A 12273-nucleotide genomic window follows, 5' to 3' on the forward strand; every position below is an offset into this window, starting at 1 on the left:
TTTCCAGCATTTACTGTCATTATTAGTATATGCCAATTTGAGCATGTGGAAATAAACTGTTTATCCCTTTAAAAGTTGTTTTCAGCAAAAATGCGTAATTTTTTCCTCCTTATAAACAGGGACCTTAGCCAATGTTTCCAATAAAACTGTCAAATGAGTTGACTTCATTTATTTAAAACACCTGAACCTTTACAGTTGGAGTGTGTCTTTGGCTCCATTTCTGGTATTTGATCTATAAAGGAGTACAAAAGAAAGTCTGTGAACTCGGTTTTAAATACAAATTTGACTAAACTGTTAGCTCTTAAGAATAACAATTACACACTTAACATAACTAAAGAAAATGGACAAAAGTGAGGACTGCAGATGCTGGAAATCAGAGTCTAGATTAGAGTGATGCTGGAAAAGCACAGCCGGTCAGGCAGCATCCGAGGAGCAGGAAAATCAGTCTTGATAAAGGAAATGGACCCTATTCTGTTCTTACAGAAAAGAAAGAAAGGCTTACATTTATATAGCACCTTTCACAACTGCTGAATGTGCTTCATATCTAACATCTTTGAAATCTATTTACTTTTGTAATGTAGAAAACACTACAGCTAATTTGTATACAGCAAGTTCCCACAAACAAGCAAATGTGATACCAGATAATCTGTTCTTGTGATACTGATTAATATATAAATATTATCCAGGAGGCCGCAGTTTTTCAAAAACAATACCCGAGAGCAGGCAGAAAAGACATTGGTTTAACATCACTTCCAAAAGTCAGCACTTCTTATAGCGCAGTACTTCTTCACTCCTGTAATCAAAAGTCAGCCTTGATTTTTGTGCTTTTGCTGGGCTGAGACTTGAGGCCAGAGTTCTGTCAGTCATGAGGTCACAGTGTTACGAATTGAGCTACAACAAGAACAGTAGAAAATAAATTGTGAGGAAAGTTCACCTGCTACTCTCCATTTTACTTCCTTTCTTTCTAACTGATGTCAAGGTACAGATCTAAGGCCTAGAAATGAAACTTGGCCATTGACCTTAAGTGTCAGTCTATAGCAGTGGATTAAATCCCTTGTATTAATAATGATCATATCATTAAAGGATGACTTGCACCACTGATTATGATTCCTAATATCTGCAGTGAACTTAATTGTATGTGAATGGGGATAAGCTAGTGAGTTATTGAATTTTGGGTGCAAAGTCAACTGGGAGCAACTATCTGTGAGAATCGAATGTTGAAGCAGAGTAAATCAAACAGCAAATACTGGACTCATGTCACATCACTCCTTTCCTGAAATTGCCGGCCAATTTATGAATAAATGTTGTGAATGTGATGGAATTTTCCAGGAGGATTTACCTATTTCTCATTGGGAGAAAGAACACAGTGGCGCACTGGGCTATTGTCATTGTCAGTGCATGTGCTGGGAGGCTATGAAGTGAGTAAAGCTGTCTCCCTTATGCCCACAGCAGTTCCAGATTTGTGCTGGCCCCACAAATCTGCAGTGGGACAGGAAAGACAGAAATGACAGTGGAAATACAGGTAAAAGATGCCTCTTCCACATTCCTACTGAAAATAAAAGGCTCTGGCCTATGATTTTGGTTGAGTGCTCATGCAGGGACTGTCCCTTTCCATTAATAGTGCTGATATAAATGACTGATGGCTACAATTTCTTTCAGCACTTCTTGCAACCCAAGCCTTACAGCTTCAGACGTGTCTCAACAGGAAGCCAACACTGCAGAATACTGAACACAGCTGTGGTTTGTCACAACCCTTTGTCTAATAAACATCCTTTTCACAATGAGTGGAGTTCCGTTGGTTACTTTTTCCACTTTTAAATTCTGGCCCTTTATCGGTGTCTATCAATCTATAACCATCTCCAATTGATCCAGTCCTTTTATACTATCTCCATCACCTCTCTGATCCTTCCTTCAGGGTGTGTCTATGTGACAGGTTAGCTTAGATGATTAGTACGTTGTACAGTATAACAGCACAACTCCTACTCTGGATGAGGTAGGTTCAGGACCTGCTTCCTCACGCAGCCCTTCAGCGTGAAGCTTCAGACCAAACTAATCACTGACAGAAGGAGGTAAGAAAACAACTCCATATAAAGTACAGTGAGTTGAAGTGTGTGGTGCTGGAAAAGCACAGCAGGTTAGGCAGCATCAGAGGAGCAGGAGAATTAACGTTTCAGGCAAAAGCCCTTCATCAGGAATGAGTATAGTGAGACAACAACTCACCTTGTTCAATTATAGATGCAACTCGATATCAGAACTCACTTGAATGAGTGATGAATAATACTTCCACACAACATTGCAATCATGCTAGCAGATGATAAAGTGACTAATCTAACAATGATTGCATTTATGTAGAAGATTAAAGGCATTATAATGTCCCAAAACATCTCTCACAAGATTGAGATTAGGATACAAAGACAAAGCTTGGTCAAATCAGCAGCTATAAGGACTTACTTAAAAGGAGGATATATACAGAAAGGTGTGCACAGCACATTTAAAATCTTTTGGACTCGAACATGAAACCACAAAAGGAAAAAGCCAGGAAAATGTGCGATTAACTTCTCCTATTCTGACTATTCATGTATACTTCAAAATGGAAACTGGCAAGTGTGATTGCTAAAGTTACATTTCAAAAATGGCAACCCATCAATGCTGCATCCCTTCAGTGCAGCATCTTCAATTCTCTGGAGTATGACTTAAACCCACAATCCAATGACACAAAGTGCTACCAACTGAACTGTGGCTGCTGACACATGCATAAATAATCTTGAATATAAGTATTCTTGGGGATGTGGTGGCATAATGACATTATGACTAGAGCAATAATGCAGAGGCCTAGGTAAATGCTGTTGGAACAAGGGATCAAAATGTACCATGGTTGCTGGTAGAATTTAAATTCAATAAATGACCATAGCAACTATCATTGGTTGTTGTAAAATCCCATGCTCTTCACCCAGTCTGGCCTACATGTGACTCCAGAACACAGCAGTGTGGTTGACTCATTAATGCCTCACAAGTCACTCAGGGGCAATAAAGTGCTGGCCTTAACGTGACAGCAATATTTTACAAAAAATAGTTAAAGTAACACTTTTTTTAAACTGTTTTATAAAAATATTTTTCATATTGTGTGTTATGAAAGGTCCACAAGTTGTTTTTAACATCTGGAAGTGAGGATCACGTCATTGGAACATGTTTCACGATTGAAGGAAATGTCTGCTGTGAAACCTGTGCTCAATTAAATGCAGGTATGCATTTGCTAAATGACTCATCCTCCCACTGCCCTGCAGTTAGTGAACATTCAACTCCCTGAAGCCACAGTTTCTCGGGGCATTAAAAAGATCTGAAAGACTTCAATCTGTGCCCTCAGCACCAGGGTTAGTCAAGACGAGGAAAAGTGAGTCAGACATGTCCTTTTTCTATTCAGTGACCCCAGACTGTACAGGTGGGCTCAGGACAAGTCTGTGACACAGACAGGAGGAGGTGCCAAAGATCAATTATGGGGAAAGGTAATGCTTACCTTTGCTGTTAATTGATTCCATTATCCATGCCATGCTGTGAAATATATGGCAACCACAATAGTTAGGGGTTTCTTACCCTTGTTTAAGACATGACCACGTGAACAACAAGAAAAGGTAATTCAGCAGAGAATCTAAAGTAAAGATGAGGAATTTTTTTTTTAAACTCCGAGGGTCATGAGTCTTTGGAACTCTCTCCCTGAAAAAAAAGAGGGAAGCAGAACGTTGAATATTTTTAAGGTAGTGATAGGTAGATTCTTGTTAAGGAAGGGATTGTCAGGGATAGGTGGGAATGGGGATTTGAAGTGCAATCTAATCAACCACATTTTATTCAATGGTGGAGCAGGCTTGAGGAGCTGAATGGTATATTCCTGCTCTTAATTTATATCTACATTTGTATTCATGCTACCCACCACACTATGGACTTTTAGTTTCTGCAATAACTTTTGATACAGCACTTTGAAATAGTTCAATCACTGGACCTCTTTGTTCACTGCACATGTTCCATCTACATGATTTTCCTTTCACGAAACTATGCTTACTCTGACTGCTCACCGTGAACTTATCTTGTGGGCGGCACAGTTGCACAGTGGTTAGCACTGCTGCCTCAGAGCGCCAGAGACCCGGGTTCAATTCCCGCCTCAGGCAACTGTCTGTGTGGAGTTTTCACATTCTCCCAGTGTCTGCGTGGGTTTCCTCCGGGTGCTCCGGTTTCTTCCCACATTCACAAAGATGTGCAGGTTAGGTGAATTGGCCATGCTAAATTGCCCGTAGTGTTAGGTGAATGGGTAAATGTAGAGGAATGGGTCTGGGTGAGTTTCTCTTCTGAGGGTAGGTGTGGACTTATTGGGCCGAAGGGCCTGTTTCCACACTGTAAGTAATCTAATCTAATCAAGTTTATCTAAGTGCCCTGCTGTAATTTAGTCATAGGGTCATACAGCACAGGAGCAGACCCTTCGGTCCAACCAGTCTATGCCGAATGTAATCCCAAACTAAATAGTCCCACCTGCCTGCTCCTGGCCATATCCCTCCAAGCCTTTCCAATTCATGTACTTGTCGAAATATCTTTTAAACATTTTAACTGTGCCCCCATCCGCCCTTCCTCAGGAAGTTCAATCCACACGTGAACCACCTTCTGTGTAAAGAATTTGCCCCTCATGTCCTTTTTAAAATCTCTCTTCTCTCCCCTTTAAAAATATGACCCCTAGTCTTGAAATCCCCCATCCTCGGGAAAAGACACCAATAATCCTAACTATACCCCTCATGATTTTATAAATCTCTAGAAGATCACCTGGGCAGCACAGTGGTTAGCACAGGGACCTGGGTTCGATTCCAGCCTTAGGCAACTGTCTATGTGGAGTTTGCATACACTCTCCCCATGTTTGCGTGGGTTTCCTCCAGGTGCTCTGGTTTCCTTCCACTTTCCAAAGATGTGCAGGTTAGGTGAATTGGCCATGCTAGATTGCCCATATTGTTCAGGGATGTGTAGGTTAGTCAGGGGTAACTGTAGAGTAATAGGGTAGGGAAATGGGTTGGGGTGTGTGACTTTTCAGAGGTGTGGACTTGTTAGGCCAAAGGGTCTGTTTCCACACTGTAGGAATGCTATGATTTACCTCTCGACCTCCTATGCTCCAGTGAAAAACGTCCCAGCCTATCTAGCCTTTCTTTGTAACTCAAACATTCTATACCTGGCAACATCCTGGTAAATCTCTTATGTACCCTCTCTAGCTTAATACCATTCTTCCTGTAACAGGACAATTAGAAGAGGCCTCACCAATGACTTGTACAACTTCAACATGACTTCCTAACTACTATATTCAAAGGACTGAGCAATGAAGGCAAGCATGCTAGACACCTTTTTAAACACTCTGTCTAAGTGTGATGCAAACTTCAAAGAATTATGTACCTGAACCCAAAGTCCCTCTGCTCTACAATGCTTCCCAAGGCCCTATCATTAACTGTATAAGTTCTGCCTCTATTTGTTGTACTAAAATGCAATACTTTGCATTTATTCATTTTGAACTCCATCTGCCATTTTTCAGCCTTATGACCCATTTGATCAAGATTCTTTTGTAATCTTAGAAAACTTTTCTTCACTGTCTACTATGCCACCAATTTTGGTGTAACTTCTTTAATAATAATTTCTAACATTTTCCTAATGACAGATGTTAAGCTAACTGGCTTGGAGTTTCTTTTGTTCTGTCTCTCTCTCTCCCTTTTTGAATAAAAGAGTTGCATTCACCATCTTCCAATCAATGAGACCTTGCCCAAATCAAGGGAGGTTTGTAAAATTAAAACCAATGCATCAACTCTCTCACTTGCCACTTCTTTTCAGACCCTATGATGAAGTTGATTAGGACCTGGGTACTTGACAGCCTGCAGCTCCAACAGTGTACTGTGTACCACTTCCCTATGTGCCTTCCTCCTTTTCATTTCCTGAAATATAACTGTTACTGGAATGATACTTGTATCCTGTACTATGAAAGCAAGTGCAAAATACCAGTTAAATTCTTCTGATTACCATTTTACAAAAAGGGAATTCAAGGCTATTTGAATCTAAATCAATCCTATCTAAACTATTCAATATTCACTAAACATTGTGAGCAATACTAGTTCACAATTCCCTTCACCTGACTTTGTACTTTAAGCTAAATGGAAACAATCCCAGATATAATTTAAACCCTTAAACTGAAAGCATTACTAGTAATTTGGTTACATAATTGGGATATAGACATGTACAGACTCCAAGCACCTACATCTTGACAAAGACCAGATCATCTTGCAAATGCGTCAGCGTTACTGTAGGTCATTGGCACTTCACAAGAAATTATCTTCAATACAAAACTGAACAAATTTGATTGTCATCATGTTGGAGCTTGTGGGCCGCTTAGAATAATACCACATGTGACCACAAATACAATATAAACCGAAGTACATCAGAAGGCTCTCTGCGTCACCTAGGTGGCAGGATATCTATGGAAAGGAAATGGTTTGAGGTAAAATGCTGCAATTAATGCTGCAATTTTTCCCTTGTGTCCTGGATTGCAAATCCACGTGTTAACAATTACCATTAAGACAATCCAACATGTTCTGATTTACATCCTTGCCTTTTCTCCTGAAGCAATTAGCTAATACTGGGACACAATTCTCAGGTGTTGATGGTATCCCTGGTTACCAATGTGAGTAGCCATTTTTCATCACAAAAAACTGCTTGCTTCAAACTTTGTATCACTGCACAACTCTGCCTCACTGCAACTGCTGCATAATGTTGCTCCCAGACTCAGCTATTTCAATGTTTTCTTGGCCTTCCTCCCACCTTGCAACCTCCAGAAACGTAAGCACCTCAAAGACTCTAACAAACTCAAGATCCTAATGCTCCCCCATCAACCCATATTCACTGACTTACATTTTCCCCAATCTAATAAATCCCATCTCCAACATTATCTCCAGATCCCTCTCTGGCCTCCCCATCTCCTCCAACATGACAACCCTCCAAAAATAATTCCTCTAATTCTAATCTGCTGTTGAGTGCTAATTTCAAATGAGACCCTTGACTCTATCTGCCCAGTCAAGTGGCAATATTTTGAAGAATAAATGTGTTTCTCCCTCAACAATATTTATCCTCCAATCAAGAAACAAAACAGCTGTCTGGTCATTTATTCATTCCTGTTCATGGAAGATTGCAATATGCATGTTGGCAGCCCCATTACGTAACAACAGAACACATTTGCAAAGTATTTCAATGATATCTGCCCTGATGACTCCACTTTCCAATGCATATGAAATATTATTCTTCCTCTTTAGCTGTGGTGGACAGGAACATGGGGACTTCCAGCCTTTTCTTCGCCTTTACTCCCACTCCCATCTTCCGAAAGCAATTAGTGACTCATTTCTCATCTTCCAATTCACCAAGCCGCACATCAGCTAGGCCATTTTTAAGTACATCTTCCATTTTGCCTCACTTTCTCTAGGAACTGTTCTGTGACAGAATTCCTGATCTTGGATTTCTACCCTTCTAGTCTTTATTGTCCAGTTTTTTGGCAGTCATTCCTGTTACTGTGTTCACAGATCTGATGAAAAATCTACACCCCAAACATTAGCTCTTTCCCAGATGCCAGAATGACCCACGTAGTGCATGTTTTTCCAAATTACTTCTTTCATGAGATGTGGACATCACTGGCAAAGTCAGCATTTGTTGATCATCCCTAATTACATGCAAACATGTGGCTTCCTAAACCTTTTCAGAATCAACAACATTGCTGTCTGACTAGAGTCACATGTAGACTCGGTGAGGATGGCCAGTTTCCTACTTGAAAGAACATGAGTGAACCAAATTGTTTTTTTTCCAATAAATGATCAATAATTTTCCGTGATCACCATAACTGACACTAAATGTTCCAAACTTCTAATAATTGAATTTTAAATTCTAATAGCCGTCCTGGTCAAATTTAAATCCAGGTCCTCAGAACTTAGTCTGGGTCCCAGATTATAAGGCCAAGTGTCATCATGTAGCAGCACCAACTTTTAATCACTGACTGACGTGACTCAGATTCCTACATTAGTTTCTTTCATTATTCTGGATCGTCAATCCAAATCAGGTTTGCAAACAGAAAAAAACCAAATAGTTTGCATTTACATGGTATCATGTACAACCTTGAATCTTTCAAAATCAGAAGGCTGTGAGTTCAACACCACATAATGTATTAATTTAGGCTGATGCTGCATGCAGAACTGAAAGAGTGCTGTACAGTTGGAGGTGCTGTCAAACTTTTAAATTTAAATAGATCAGAGGATGTCAGTATTACTGGCAAAGCCTGCTTCCATTGCCTGGCCCTAATTTTCCTGTTAAATCTAAGCTCAAATCTGCCTTCTTAGGTGGATTTACAGCACTATTCTAAGGAGGGGAAGTACTGTATTTGCAACAAAAAAAAATCCTTCAACTAGCACCAAAAATATAATTACTTGGTCATTTATTTTGCTATTGTTTCTAGGGCTTTCAATATCATAGTTCTTAAATTGAAACAGTGAATTCACATCCCAAAAGTATTTCATTGACTTTAAAATGCTTTGGTACATCCTGTAGGTCTGAAAGAAGCTATATAAACATCAGTTTTATTCATTTTTCCAGGCTATGCAAAAGCTTGCCCATAAACTATCTAGATTTCGTACTCCAGCTTTATAACTAAGGTTGAACCTCTAACCTTGATCTACAGTTGACAGGAGGTTACAAACTTACACGGCCAAACTATGACAATAAAGCTGTAAATGCAACATCTTAAAAGTTAAAGTTTAAAGACTCATTTTATGAATGTTATTCACAGAATCACAGAACTGTTATGGTGCAGAAGGGTGCCATTCAGTCTATCATGCCTGCAACAACTCTTCAAATGAGCAATTTACCTAGTTCCAATCTCCTGCTTTCTTCCACATACCTTTACACATTATTTCTCTCCAAATGCCCTCTTGATTCCTTTAATGCCTGGGGTCAGTGTGTCACTTGTCATCCATCCACAATGGGAAGTGCACTGCCTTCAATTTTCACTTATCAGCCTTTGATTCCTTGGTACGTATCTGCAAGCATCTGCAGTTTTTTTTTATCTCTAACATATCTGCAAGAAGCAAACATCTGCTGGTACATTCACCACATCATCTCTTTACACTTAACGCAAGATTCCAAATCTCATTTAAATATCTACTTTAGGAACAGGTGACAGTCCATTCAACCTTCAGTGCTGAGCATGAGCCCAGAGCATGACTTTACTCAATCCCAACTTGACTCCGTTAGTAGAGCACTTGAGGATTTGAGTTAGAAAGTTGCGATTTCAAGCGCCACTCTGAAGGTGATCACTTCATTGAAGCTAATATGTCAGTTTACATTACATTAGATTCCCTACAGTGTGGAAACAGGCCCTTTGGCCCAACTAGTCCACACCAACCCTCTGAAGAGTAACCCATCCAGACCCATTTCCCTCTGACTAATGCACCTAACACTATGGGCAATTTAGCATGGCCAATTCACCTGACCTGCACATCTTTGGACTGTGGGAGGAAACTGGAGCACCCAGAGAAAACCCACGCAGACACAGGGAGAATGTGCAAACTCCACACTGACAGTCGCCCAAGGCTGGAATCGAACCTGGGACGCTGGTGCTGTGAGGCAGCAGTGCTAACCACTGAGCCACCATGCCACCCACGATGTGATTAGTAATTAGAGTGGTGCTGTCCTTCAACTAATATTTAAAACTAGAATCTTAGAATTCTGACAATGCAGAAAGAGGCCATTTGACCCATCAAGTCTGCACTGACCCTCTGAAGGGCATCCTACCCAGACTCCTATCCTATCCCTGTAACCTGACATTTACCATGGCTAAACCACCTAGCCTTCACATCCTGGATACAATAGGCAATTTAGCATGGCCAGTCCATTTAACCTGCACATCTTTAGACTGTGGGAGAAAACTGGTGTACTTGGCAAAAACCCATATAGAATGTGCAAAATTGTGAAAATTACACGGCACGGTGGCACAGTGGTTAGCACTGCTGCCTCACAGCGCCAGAGACCCAGGTTCAATTCCCGCCTCAGGCGACTGACTGTGTGGAGTTTGCACGTTCTCCCCATGTCTGCGTGGGTTTCCTCCGGGTGCTCCGGTTTCCTCCCACAGTCCAAAGATGTGCAGGGTCAGGTGAATTGGCCATACTAAATTGCCCGTAGTGTTAGGTAAGGGGTAAATGTAGGAGTATGGATGGGTTGCGCTTCGGCGGGTCAGTGTGGACTTGTTGGGCCGAAGGGCCTGTTTCCACATTGTAATCTAATCTAATCTAATCTAAAGATTACATGCAATTTGTTCGCTGGAGCCTTTTGTCGCACTCCTCAGGAAAGCTGCAAGAAAACCAAATTTCAAACAATCACAACAGTTTATACTACAGGTGTTGCATGTTAGCAGTATTTTGGAAAGGCAAGTCAGAGCAGAACTTATACATTCAATGGTAAGGTCCTGTGGAGTGTTGCTGAACACAAAGATCTTGGAGTGGACCTTGAAAGTGGAGTTGCAAGTAGATAGGATAGTGAAGGCAGCGTTTGGTATGCTTTCCTTTATTGGTCAGAGAATTGAGTATAGGAGTTGGGAAGTCATATCGTGACTATACAGGACATTGGTTAGGCAACTTTTGGAATATTGTGTGTAATTCTGGTCTCCCTCCTATTGAAAGGATGTTGTGAAAGTTGAAAGGTTTCAGAAAATATTTACAAGGATGTGGTTTGTGCTGTACATTTCTATGACTCTAAGTCAGCACAAACTGGCTGAGGCATTGCCATGGAGAAAGGAATGAGGAATTCTAGGTTCCCAAGCGCCTGTATCATTCAAAAAATGCACAAGGAGAATGAGTTCTTGTGTGTATTGCTTCTAGCAATGTAAAGGATTCTATTACAAACTGAAGTAACTAGCTAAAATTGGTTCTTGGTGTAGCTATAGCTGGCTAGATGGCTAGTTTGTTATACAGAATGATGCCAACAGCAAAGGTTCAATTCCTGCACCAGCTGAGGTTACTATAAGGGACTCTGCTTCTTAACCTTTCATCTGGCCTGAGATGTAGTGACCCTAAAGTTAAAATACCACCAGCTGTCTCTCTCTAATGAGAGAAGCCCTATAGTAAGACGATAGCGACCTTACCTTTTAGTGCACTTGAGATTATTCAGCAGGTATGCCCACTTCTAACTGCAGAAGTTTTGATTTGAGCTTTGCAACAGCAGACTCAATGAGTACAGTCTAATACAGCGTATTGCTGTTCTTATTTCTTATGTCCTTTACATATGGGGATAGCAATCTCATAAAAGTTATTATATTGCAAAGGAAAAAAAAGGAGATTTGATTCATCTACATCACTCAAATCAAAGACTTAGCATGGCTTAATGCCCTCCTTCTTTCTGTATATTAAGTGTGATCAATTTAGTAGGCAATGATTAAGGGGAGAATGTTGATCTAGACAGTTGGTGGATATCTGCAATGCCCTAAGATGCTTTATGTCCAATTGAACATTTTTAGGACCTTTGTTTAATGTCTCCTTGAGATTGTAATAAATAGGAGGTAGTAACTTGGCCCACTGAGCCTAAATTGTCATTCAGTAAATCATAGCTGATCTGATTATGGCCTTAATTTGACTTCCTGTCTGCTCCCCTTGATCTTAGAGAAGGGAGTTAAAAGTCAACAAGATTATTTGTCATGATTGCTATCAGTGTCTTCTAGCCAAAAGGAGGATAGCAATGATTCTAATGTCCTAAAGGAGGAACAGAGGGGATATATCAGAATGAGACAAGTGGATGAGGATATCAGTTAGAGAGAAAGAACAGTGAAGCTAGGATTGTTGTCCTTAGAGTAGGAGGAGTTTGGGGAGAATTAAAAGAGGTTTTCCAAATTCTGAAGGATTTTGACAGAGTACAACAAAACAAAATATGAATTAGGAGGAGGAGGAGGCCATTCAGTATTCCCTCAAGCCTGTCCCACCTGACTGTGGCCTCAACTTCACTTTTGTCTATCCCCTCCTCCCACTGACTCACTTGTTAGTCAAGATTCTAAGTCAGCCTTAAAACTTTTTAAGGACTTTGCCTCCATTGCTGTCTGGGAACAGTTTGACAGACACATTATAAAACAATGAGGGGTACAGATAGAGTTGATGTAGTCGTCTTTTCCCTAAGATTGGGAATTTCAAGACTGGGAGCACATTTTTAAAAAGGTGAGAGGAGAGAGATTTTAAAAATACACAA

General features: G+C 40.5%; 1 protein-coding gene and 1 long non-coding RNA gene across 5 annotated transcripts in view; one reads left to right on the forward strand and one right to left on the reverse strand.

Moving 5' to 3' along the window:
- Positions 1–12273, reverse strand: part of LOC122541788 (paladin-like) — a 246748-nt gene that overhangs the window by 209645 nt on the left and 24830 nt on the right. The gene's annotated exons all lie outside the window — the stretch shown is intronic.
- The window catches only part of LOC148137454 (uncharacterized), a 75052-nt gene that overhangs the window by 17017 nt on the left and 45762 nt on the right, over positions 1–12273 (forward strand). Inside the window, exon 1 of one of the 2 annotated variants that reach the window (XR_015754278.1) lies at positions 3165–3242. The exons of the other annotated variant lie outside the window; for it this stretch is intronic. This is a non-coding gene — a long non-coding RNA (uncharacterized LOC148137454). Of the gene's footprint in view, positions 1–3164; positions 3243–12273 lie in introns of those variants that run through there. 2 annotated transcript variants of the gene reach the window in all.

The sequence above is a fragment of the Chiloscyllium plagiosum genome, unplaced genomic scaffold (assembly GCF_037043375.1).
Source record: "Chiloscyllium plagiosum isolate Xiang-an unplaced genomic scaffold, Cpla_swu_hap1 HiC_scaffold_43, whole genome shotgun sequence".
Lineage (NCBI taxonomy): Eukaryota > Metazoa > Chordata > Chondrichthyes > Orectolobiformes > Hemiscylliidae > Chiloscyllium > Chiloscyllium plagiosum.